Genomic DNA, 11442 nt, shown 5'->3' with positions numbered 1-11442 from the left:
TAGCACTCGGTGGTCGCCGTCAGTCGATCTTCTCCCTACTTTCCTGCACATCGATTTGTGTTCTGCCTACATCTCTAACAACTCTACTGTGCTCGCTCCTGTTACACTTTTTGCTCAAATACTGGCTCCCCCCCCCCCCCTTGGCCAATAGAAATGCGTATATATTGTCTTCTTTCCCCCCTCTGTCTCTCCCCCCTGCACCCCTCCGCATCTCAGAGAGGCACAAAACAACCAAGCGCTTGCATCCTTTTTCTTTTACTAGTTCAGTGTTCGCTGTTGAGCCTTTTGCCAAAGTGAGAAACACTCTTTCCCTGAAGTTACCTTGTTTCAGGAAGCACACAGATGCAACAAAAACAAGGCTGCATCTAGCTCTCTCAGACCAGTCTCATGGACAACTCCCCCTTATTTCCATTTGTGTGTCACACAGGAAAATCAAGCCGGAGCAGAGAGTATACACTGACTTCTTAAAATATTTTTAGGATACTTCAGCTATCCTTTCTCACTCCCTCTGTGGAAGAAGTGTGCAACAGTTTAAGTTGGAACCGGGCAAAATGAAGTTACAGTTGAAGAGGGCACGTAACGCCTTCGCAAAGATGACCTGTAACGTGGGGTCCACTACATTTCAGAGTTAGACCTGCACAAATTACAGCCCGAGGTTTCCAGGCACTAATGGCATCTGATTTCTGTGGCTCTATTCCTTAATGACAGAGCTATCCTTTAAGAAATCGAACTCCAGCTTATAATTTATATATCCTGATTTTCTTTCCTGCTGCTGTGTATGAATGCTCCAGCACAGAAGACAGCTAAATAGGAAGTATGTAAATATGATTATATGATCTTTTTTATCTCTTTGTTTTTCGAGAAGACTAGCAGTTAGAATAGCAGTAAAGGAAAACAACTGTCTTAAATTAATTACTGTCCTAATTTGAAAAATACCCTTCCTTCTCCCAGTAATTAATTTCAGTTCAAGAATTCAAAAAATCAGCTGCAGTGAAGTTTAATCCATCTATATAAATGCACAAGAATGGAAAAACATGCAGCTTTTCATCGGCATCTAGCAATACACAGAAATGTATGTGTAAGTTTCCAAAATGCAAATTTAAAAAGCCCGTGTGTAAGAGAAGCAAAAAAATCTTAAAACTCTCCATTTGTTACCGATGCATGAGTTATACAGTATCAGATGTCACTCACTTTCGCTTGCTCCAGCCTCATAGCATATACAAGTGGGAAATATTGGGTACCTAGTGAAAATGTTACGTGATGCAACTCAGCAGCAATTTCATGATGGGAGTCTCTTTACAATGAAAAAAAATCATTGCTGCATTTATATTTTTCAAATGTTCTAAAAACAGAAAATCTTGCTACAGTAGATTAAACAGAGAAATAACAGTTTATGAAATATGACCTCTAAAAAACTAATTGCAGAAGAAATATTCATACCCAGTCCAATAAATCCATAATTTAAAATGTCAGCTGCAAAACATAAATCCCTTTAATAGATTTCAAACTGTGGTGACAAAGTTGTAATTGTAGGGTCCAGCCCACTCAAAATCAGTCCAACGCTCTCACTTTGCATTAGCCAGTCTTCTGGTTAATTTTTTTGTTGTATTTTAATCTCATCTCTGGTCTTTTAGGAATTTTCCATCGCATTCCTGAGCCTGGTCCTGGATTACTTTTGGCTCAGATTGAATTGAATCTTGTTGATATTCTTCAATAATTGTCCGAAGTGTAAAGTCTACTTGATCATAACTTTCTGTGTGGTTTACTGCAGGGTAGCATGCATGAAAAAGGCCCTCAAGTCATGTGAAATAGGAGCCTTGACCTCGAGACACAATAAAGTTGCCTAGCTTGGTTGTAGCTCAAAAGGTCACTTTTTCTGGGACTGCCTCTGAGGGCTGTTTTAAACTAATTATTACCTTTGATTTTAACTTCTCATTTGTTAAAAAAAGAGAAAGAAATAGTGACAAAAAAACACCCCCTCAGTTATCATAATTTCAACAGTTTGACTGGCATGTATTTAACATTACGGACACATGAAAAGACAAGGTCCCTACCTGAGGAGTTTACAGTGTAAATAAGACAGAGAGCACTGTGAATAATAAAAGCAGACAGAGGAGAGATTTGTATAAGTATGTGGGAAGAGTGGGGAGGTGCATAGAGAAATACGCAGAGTTGAGAAATATTCTTCCATTTGACACTAATTATGATACTTTTCTTTCTTGCTCTATTTTCATATAAGTATGGTAATAGTCTTGTTTTTCTCTGTTTGCTTCCTTGTCAGTCAGCTATGCCATTGCAGAAGCTTGCCTCCTGATTTCTTTTTCTGTTCTAGATTCTAGTACTATAGGTAATATAAGCACATCCTTATTCTTCTGCTCAGCCATAGCAAATAACACTGAAATCCCCCAAAATGTTATATATACTTCCCTTGGCAGTTTTTTCCACAGCAATCCACAGTGACTCAATGCTGAAAAGTACGATTCACTATTAATAGAAAACATAATGAACTTGAAATTCTGGGCTTCCGACACTATCACCCCCTAAAAAAATCTCTGACACATCTTTAGGTTTTTTTGTAATAAAACGAAAAAAAGACTATTTACTGTCAATTTCTTTTTCCTTGTGCTTAGCTGCATTAGACAAACAAAAATACAAAAAGAAAAAAAAGAGCCAAAAAGCTTCTTCCCACTGTTCTTTAACAAAGAGGATGCAACACTACACAGGCTTTATTCCTTTTAGCTGTTGAAAGTGAGATGCTATCAGAAATAGGAATATCAGAAAAGGTGATGGATCAACCCGAGAAATTAAACTGCAATCAATCAGTAGGACCAGATGGTATTCATCCGAGAGCTCTGAAGGAACTGAAGACCAATGCAAGTGAGCTGCTAACAAAAATATGTAATTTATCATTAAAAACAGCTACCGTACTGGAGGACTGGAGAGTGGCCAAGGTTGTACCCATCTCTTAAAAAGGTGCTAATGATGATCCTGGGAATTATAAACCAGTAAGTCTTACCTTAGTACTAGGAAACTATTCAGGGAATCAGTAAAAATAATATGCTTAGGCGCACAGATAGCAAGGAAAAGCTGCGATGCTTCTACCTACATTCTCTCAACCCTCCTGAAACTACAGGAAAGAGTTAAATAAGTAGTTGATAAAGTAGAACCAGAAGATACAATTTATTTAGTGTTCCCAAAAGCTTATGGTAAGGTATCTCACAAGAAAAGCACAGCAGCTGCAGAATTAAAGTCCAGCTATGGTCTTAAAAACTTGATAAAAGATAGAAAACAAGACCCAAAATATCAGAACAAATAGAATTTTGCCCCCTGAAAGCATTTCATAAACCCTGGCAGATTACCACAACTTCCTAACGAGCTGGCTATATTAGAGATAAAGTAACTTACCTATAACTGTAAAAGCAAGCTGTGTCAGAACCAGGACTTCAGTTCATGAGCACCCATGTTCCAGAGCTGCATTTAGATGACTAGACAGCATCCCTTTCTCTAGGTACTGCAGAAGAATCGGTGGTCAGTTGAAGCGGAGAAAGAGGTTAACTCTGAATTGCCCCTGGGATCAATAGCAGCAATAAAGATGGGTTTGTTCAACTTATTCATTAGTAATCTTGAAAAAAAAAGCTTCTGAAATAAAGATGGTAACGTTTGTTTTCACTACAACAGTCACAGCCTGCTTTCTGGTCTTTAGACCCAATACCCATTGCTCTAAACAGGAAAATTCATGGGAGAATTTTTGGCCATTTATTAAGTTAATTGAATTTAGGCAAAACCTAAGACATTCCAGGGCAAGCCAGCGAACTAAGATAAAATGGTGACACAATGGCATGTAAAAGTAAACAGACTAATGCCAAGGAGTGCATGCTGGAAAATATTTTCAAGAAGTGATGGCTATTAATTAGCACAGGAAAATCTAGGCATCGTTCACTGAAAAATGCTCTCCAGCATATTGCAGGAGCTTAGAAAACATACAAAAGCAGAGGAGACACTCAGATACACTAAGAACAAAATTATTACTGTATGATTTCATGAGTAAAAGCTGCATTTCTGGACATTCTTTTGCGTTTTAGTCTGTGGATTATAGGCACGACACAGCAAACCAAGGAAACATACAGAGAAATGCAGTAAACATGATTAATGAAATGGGGGACGGGACCACGTTAGAAGGCAGATTTAAAAGAAGAGATCATTTAATTTAGAAACATGAAGAGGATGAGGAGTTTTAGGACCACATAAAATTTCAGTTGATACAGAAGAGCTCAGGTGTTCCTGTCTGTTCTGTTGTGTTTCACAAAAAATAAGTGGGAAACACATTTAAATGAATATATGGAGATGCTTTTTTCATCAGAATATGTAGTTAAATTGTGGGACTTATTGTTGCTGCATAGGCTTGAGGTAAACAGCTTTGGGGTGATTGCTACAAAAAAAGAGGAGGGAATAAAAGATTGGAAAACAAAAACAGAAGCACATGAAAAGAGGAGAGCTAACTCTTTGTCATGCCCTCCAGTTCCCTGGGACTCTTCAGCTGCTCCTCCACACAAAGAGCACATGGGCAGTGATATGCAGGTTTGGTGAAAGGGCATCTCAGGTTGCAAAGGAAGACCTGAGAAACAGCCATCCTATGCAACACCATTTCCCCTCTAAACCCATTGCTTTTTCAGGCAGAAATCCAAGTAGCTGCTGCTATAGGTCTCCCTCACTCCCACTCCTCAGTCTAAACAGCCCGCTCAGCCTGGGATGAGGGACAGAACGAGGGAGGAGGAAAAAGCGGCCAAACTTGGAGCCCAGCTCCCCTACGAAGCCCAAGACTGTGCTGCTTGACGTCCTTTCCAGCCCTGCCAGCCTCTCCACAAGCATGCAAACTGTACTCCCCTGAGAGGGGAGAAAGCAGTGGGAACTTGATGTGATTCTCCTTGTGGAATTTCTCAGCACTTTTTCCTTCCTCAGGATTTTTCCCAAGAGATAAGAGTATTTAGCCCTTACTTAGCTTTACCAAAGTATTAGACATTTATTTGATTAAGTATAGCATCTGCAGCCACACTAGCTAGAATAAAAATTATAAGGGCTATCAATCCTCATACTTCAGGGCATAAGCTGATCACCAGCTGGGGTCGAAAAGAAATTTCCCTCTGTGGTATAGTATTGCAATTAGGTGCGTTGGGGGGGGGTTATGCCTTCCTCGGCAGCCTCAGGCATTGGCCAGTGTGAGAGGCAGAGAGATACCAGACTAGATGGACCACTGGTCTGCTCCAATATGGCAATTCCTTTGTTCTTAGGGCTGAATGTTTCTGCTGCCAAGCCGCCCTACTTTGTCATAATGTCAAAATCCAGCATTAATTATAATTCTGAAAATGAAGGAATATTCATGAATTATTATGTTGGCAATAACCGCGTGTAATACAATACAGACAAAAACAGTGTCTGCTGCAGAGTAAAAGGAAGTTGACAGCTTCGAGCACAAGGCAGTTTCTGTTTCCAGTTACCCTCCAGAACTCCTTGCACCCGAGAGTCAACACCTTTGAGAATAATAAAGTAATTACAATTTTATTTTATAGTATTCTGACAACAAATGTGATTCAATAGTGTCTGCACAGTTCAGACAAAGCAAAACACTCCAACAGTTTGACTGTGCAATGCTGCTATTTTTTATGAGCTCAAATTTAATCCCCCAAATGGCATGATGGTCTTGGTGAATGTATTTTAAATAAAATTTCCTTCTGTAGTACTCCGGTTCCATCAGCATTTTGATAGAACTAAAAAAAAAAAAAAAAAAAAGAAAAAAAAATCCAGTAGCTGCCTTACTCCTGTCATGTTCTCTTTCTAAAGCAACTCTCGGAGATGATTGCGAGAGTACATTAAAGGCACGCATTTTCGAAGTTAGTCAGTTGTCAAAGTGATTCTGAGGGTTGACAATCACATTTAAGACAAATATAGAAATCTGAAAGAAATGCTTACAAGCAACTCTGTATTCTGGGCAATGATTTAGTTTGGAAATGCATCCAGTTCAAGGGTTAAATGAAAGCAAAAGCAATCACTTCAACCATGTTTTTGAAGAAAATAAAACAGCTTGATGTAAGCTAAATGAAGGGGGTCTGTGACTTAAAAGGAATGGACAGATAGAGAAAAAGGTCAGAAGATTAAATTTTCCCTAAGGGAAAAGTCATTCTTTGGAATCATTAACCTCCTTCTAGGTCACTACTGAAAAAAACAGCAGGAAATCCTACTGCTCCTAGAAAGATGGGTGCATCGTATACCGCCCACTGACCTAGCAACTCTATGGCAAACATAATTGTGCTTACAAATTCTCCTCCAGGCGTGCTTGGTTTTACTATGCCCATTTTAAAGCAATATGATCTTTTAGCTGAACTCTGAAGTGTATCCATAAAGACAATATTCTAGGGGCTTGGGATGTTAAAAAGAAGAAGCACTTGCTTAAATGTCTTTTCTTTTACCAGAGAGAAATCTAGAAGTGGAGTCTGTGAGTTTAAAAGTTGGTTGGCGATATGTATTATCCATTAGCCATTTCTTTTTAGGACTGAAATTCATCATCATCATCATCATCATCATTGTTTCAATACATTTTAGTGGCTTTTACCACCTAAAACATGTTATCAGGATGCCAGGATCAACTGTATGTTTCAAAATAACTTTTTGTCTCGAAGGACCTGCATCAGAGTGTGTTTTCCAGGTTTTATTGGAAGCTAATTCTGCTCTCTCCTAGAGAAGCCAGAGAGTAAGCACTTCACCAAAGAGGAGGACTGGGCCCTCGTATAAGGAATACAGTCTTTGATCAAGCATTTGGAGAACATTCTGTAGCATTTATCAGACTATATTCAGATGAACAGATATCAGTGGAAACAAGTATTTTGTCATGATCAAGCCCCAAAATAAGTGAGGGGATCTACCTCTAGTCAATTTGTACCCCATGATACCATGCAGAAGCACTCACATCATCATCGAAATGTGACGCCTTTTTCTTCCCCTCTTGCAACAGGAATAAAACTCTCGATCAACATAAATGCAAATTCATATTTGCTTTTGGTAGAGGCCCCAATCCAGCAAGGGTTGGCAAGGCAGTTGGATGCCTGTAGCTTTGCAAAGCCTCTTGTCTACTTGGAGACTGCAGGCAGAGCCTGTATCCTGCTGCAGAATCAAGGACTTAAGATTAAGCATTTGTAATACTGGAAAATATTCTGGCAACTATCTTAAAATCTTTTGTCTCTGGTCAGCAAAATTTCAAAGGAGGCATATTTATAAGAGAATTTTAACATGGAAATAAGACTTCAGCAACTTAAAAGGATGTTACACAGTAAAAAACATGAGAATCTTCTTTGGTCATCTGTTAAGATGTCTCAAACCTCAGGCCCTCTGAATGAACATTGAGCAATACTTTTTTCCTGATGTTGTCTCTTCCCAATATTTTCACATACATGAAACTGAAAAAAGAAAAATCCACAGAAATTATCACAACCAATCTACTGGCCTGGAAGAAGAAGGTGCCTTGATTAGCTTTAGTTTCTGAAATTATGCACGTCATGAAAAGCCACTTTTCATATGTAAGCAAGACCTTTCAAGATTTCAGAAGACAATGACATGACCCCTAGAGAATAAAGGCATTGAAAGAAGTAGCTAAGAGAAAGACAAATAAAGCGTAGTTTTTGGAAATTAGCACCCTTTAGAAAGCCTACATGAGGACAGAATCACACAGAGTTCACATTCTTCAAGAAATCGTAATTTTTATTGATGTTTGCACAACGACTGAATAGCCAATAAACAAGAATCTCTTCTGAAATGTTGGCAGCCCAGTTACCTAATGTGAACAGGGTACGTGGGTAACAATTTCCTGATATGTGTATGGCAAGAAAGAGTATCATATGCCTCACTTTTTTTCTAGCCAAAATGCATTTCTGAGGCAGGAAACCAAAAACGCATCAGAAACCTTCCAAGTAGACTACACACGTTCACTCTGCCGATATTAGTAACTGTCAAGAGGCTGTCAGACTCAGGGAGTCACAGCTACCCAAAGCAGCGCTTCCCCAATACCTCCTCCCCAAAACTGTGGTTCTGGATCATGCTTTGCTAGGAAATAGTGAGGAAATATTACAGTGTGGTTGCAGCTGCCTAGAGAACTCCCCAAATTCAATGCAAACGGCACTCTGAAACAAAGCGACCAAGGAATGTTGCAGCAGAGCCCTCAGCTGAGCAGCAAGATGCAAGATTTATTATGACACAGTGCAGGGGATATCTGAAAGGGAAGTCAAATAATTAATGTGTCTTTTCCTCCTTTTTTCCCCGATCTTCTTTTTCTTTGTAATTCATAGATTTATGTAATTGTTTCTTTTCTCAAGTGAAATGACATCTAAAATGATCAAAAATTTTAGGAGGTGAGGGTTTCCTAAGATCTTTTCTACTTGTTTTTCCTGTGTTCCAGTGTTCTCTGCCCACAGAACTCTGAAATGCTGAAATTTCAGCAGTTCATATGTCTGCCTGCCCACCTCTTTTATTAAAGGGTTGTGTTTCTTTTCTGTCAACACCTATTCTTTAGCACACATCTCTGCTATCATTCAGGAAAATGTTGGCATAGCCTTTTTATTTTTTTCTTCTTTTAAATTCATTTCTAAAGCTGGGTTTTTTCTTTTAAGTCCCCTTAATTTCTGTCATCAGTTTCAACCCTGAAGTTCTCACTTCCACAAGACAATGAGCTATTTTCACACGTGTAAAATGCTCCGTAAAGTGGAATCGCAGATGTTACATTTACATGTTTATGTTTTCTGTTTCTTTTTTTTTTTCAGCCTGCCGCTCAGTTCAGCCCTCCAAGTCCAAGATATTTCAGTGGAGCTGAGAGACTCCCTCAGTTCCTCTGCCCAGACCTCTAGCTTTACAAAATAAGCAGGTATCTCGGAATACGTGGCAGCTTTGGTTCCAAGGATAAAAGCAACCGCTGTAAAATCCAACAATGACCCTGTGCACAAATGCTCACAGCCCCTCACACACACAACCCGTAAACCAGTGCAGTTAATTTTCCATATGGTCTTGTCCCTTTCTATGTGGAAAAGAAAAAAGAAAAAAGAAAGAAGTAAAAAAAAAAAAAAGCAGCTGTGAAAGGTGAGTTTTGAGGAAGGAATTCCTCTGAGCCTCCTCTTGCCGAGATTCCCTGCCAGGATTGCAGGGGGCAAGAGAAGACCTGCTTTTGGCTCAGTGTGGTAGAGGCCGTGGGATCTGCCCCCAAATCTGGCAGCTCGGTGGGATGCCGTGACCTCTCACCCTGGTGCCTAGGCAGCTTGGCCCAATTGTTCCCGGGGGCAGGCAGGCTGGCGAAGCCGGGAGGGGGGTGAGCATCGCAGAAACTTTTGCGCCCTGGGAAAGGAGATCACCTCCATGTGGAGATTTGGAAGACATGATCTGGCTTGTATTTACTGATATTATACAAAATTTCCAGGGTGCTCAGGTAATATAAAAAAGAGCCGTGCAAGTAAAAAGATGCAGTCACTGGAAGTGGCATGTGCAAATTTAATTTGCCTCCTCCAAGAATTATTGCCTGTATGTACATGAGTTCATGATATTCTCTTTTCAGCTCAGGGAAAGAGAGAGCCCAGGAGTGAATCACTCTACCTTGAGCTCCAGTTACTTGCCCCACGCTAACCTGCAGCTACCCGCTTCTCAGAGTTTTCAAAGGCTTCTGATGTGGCCAGATCGGGGGCTTTTTTCACAAGAACAAAAAAAAGCTCATTGCTGTCACCAAAAGTGACACCCTCCCTATACATCCCCCTCCCCCTCCTGCACATCCAATTATCAAGTCTCTTTTCCAAAGTACGAGATCTCTAGAGCTTCTCAATGAAGGGTTTGTAATAATTCTTTTAACATGGCAAAACACCACATTATTCCCTAAACATTAATGTTGCATGAATGCGAGACTTCTTTTCCCCATGAAATTTCCTTTTTGATTTTACAAAACAGAAAGTGCAATTTAAAACAATGCTAATGGAGCGCCTATATTCCATAATCTAAAATTATTTGGTGTGGTGCCAATAACTAGCTTGCTAAAATGCATGTCTGAAGAACCCACCTGACCTTGAACAAGGGTACTTGAGCCCTTTCTTTCATGACAGTGTCACTGAGAGCCCAGTAAAATAGATCATATCGTATTTGGCCACCTATGTACCGAAAGAGCTCCATACTTCAGACCTGTTTAACACTTTATAAAATACCACTCAACCACTTGGTACTAGCTAAATTCCTTCCAATTAAAATTGTTGCATCCTAACCATGGTGTCTTTCAGTTGCTGTTTGGGGTAGGGACCTTTTTGCCCTCTGAGGTGAGGTGCTAGAGCATTCGTTGGAGGAGAAGGCCATGGTACATTCAGGAATGCAGACGCAGAAAAGGCAGAAAGCCTGTAGAAGTTCTCATAATTTTGCACCCTCTTGGAGATGTGAAGTTGAAGGGTGGCTGCTTGAAAGCTGCCCAGCAAAACAGATAGCCAAGGGAGGATTTACTGAGGAAAGGCAACATAGGCATGCACAATCAGCTACAATCAAAATAACAAGATCTGAGGAACCGTATTCTTTCTCGTTGAAACCAGCATCTTACTATTTCTGCCTTTGGAGTTAACATTTAAAGACTAGAGCCATAATATACTCCATGACACTTTCTTATTTCTTTTCATGGGGTCAATTTACTATGTTTTCTTGTTTATATAAGTTGTAAATGATGTATCTGGTACACCCTCCGTGAAAACTGAGTTTTTAACCAGTTCGTGTCATTATTCAATCCTAGCACTACATTCCACATTGACATCTCATAAAAACACCTCCATGCCCAGTTTTCTGCTTGGGTGTCATCACTCAGAGACCACGAAAGCATGAAACCAGATACTGTTCCAGCAGGTCGGTGTAACTACGATTTGGCTAAACAAAAATAAAATAGCTTTTCATGCTTATTGATTTTTTTTTTTTTTGCCATTTTTATGCGTCATTGACTGTAATCTCAGTAAGGATGTGATTTGTAAAAGGAACTGAAGTTTCTCTTCTCAGTGGATTAGACATTTCGCATTTTAGCGACTCCCACTACTGTTTCCATTCCCCCCTCCCAAAAGCAGCCCTTTCCAATGACTGAAAAAAAAAGGTTGATCTTTAAGTAATACATATGATATTAGTTTTTCCGTTTTAAAATAATCACATTATTGCAGACATTTTAATAGCTGTAGAGGTTGCTATGTATTAACATGATTCATGGTCCTTGACAGCAGTGTCTCTGAAAATCCCATAGGAATGCAAAATACAAAACTCCACACACGTTCAAATTTTACTGCCTGCAGCTAAAAGAGGGGAAAAAAACCTTAAAACTGTTGAAACCCTTCAACTTTAAAAGCATTAATAGATGGTCCCACGGGACTAAATCTAAATCTTAATGTGTAAAAATCAAGTTAATAA

Source organism: Phalacrocorax carbo, chromosome 2, assembly GCF_963921805.1.
Source record: "Phalacrocorax carbo chromosome 2, bPhaCar2.1, whole genome shotgun sequence".
Lineage (NCBI taxonomy): Eukaryota > Metazoa > Chordata > Aves > Suliformes > Phalacrocoracidae > Phalacrocorax > Phalacrocorax carbo.
The sequence above is the reverse complement of the archived record's forward strand: the minus strand, read 5'-3'. Positions refer to the sequence as shown.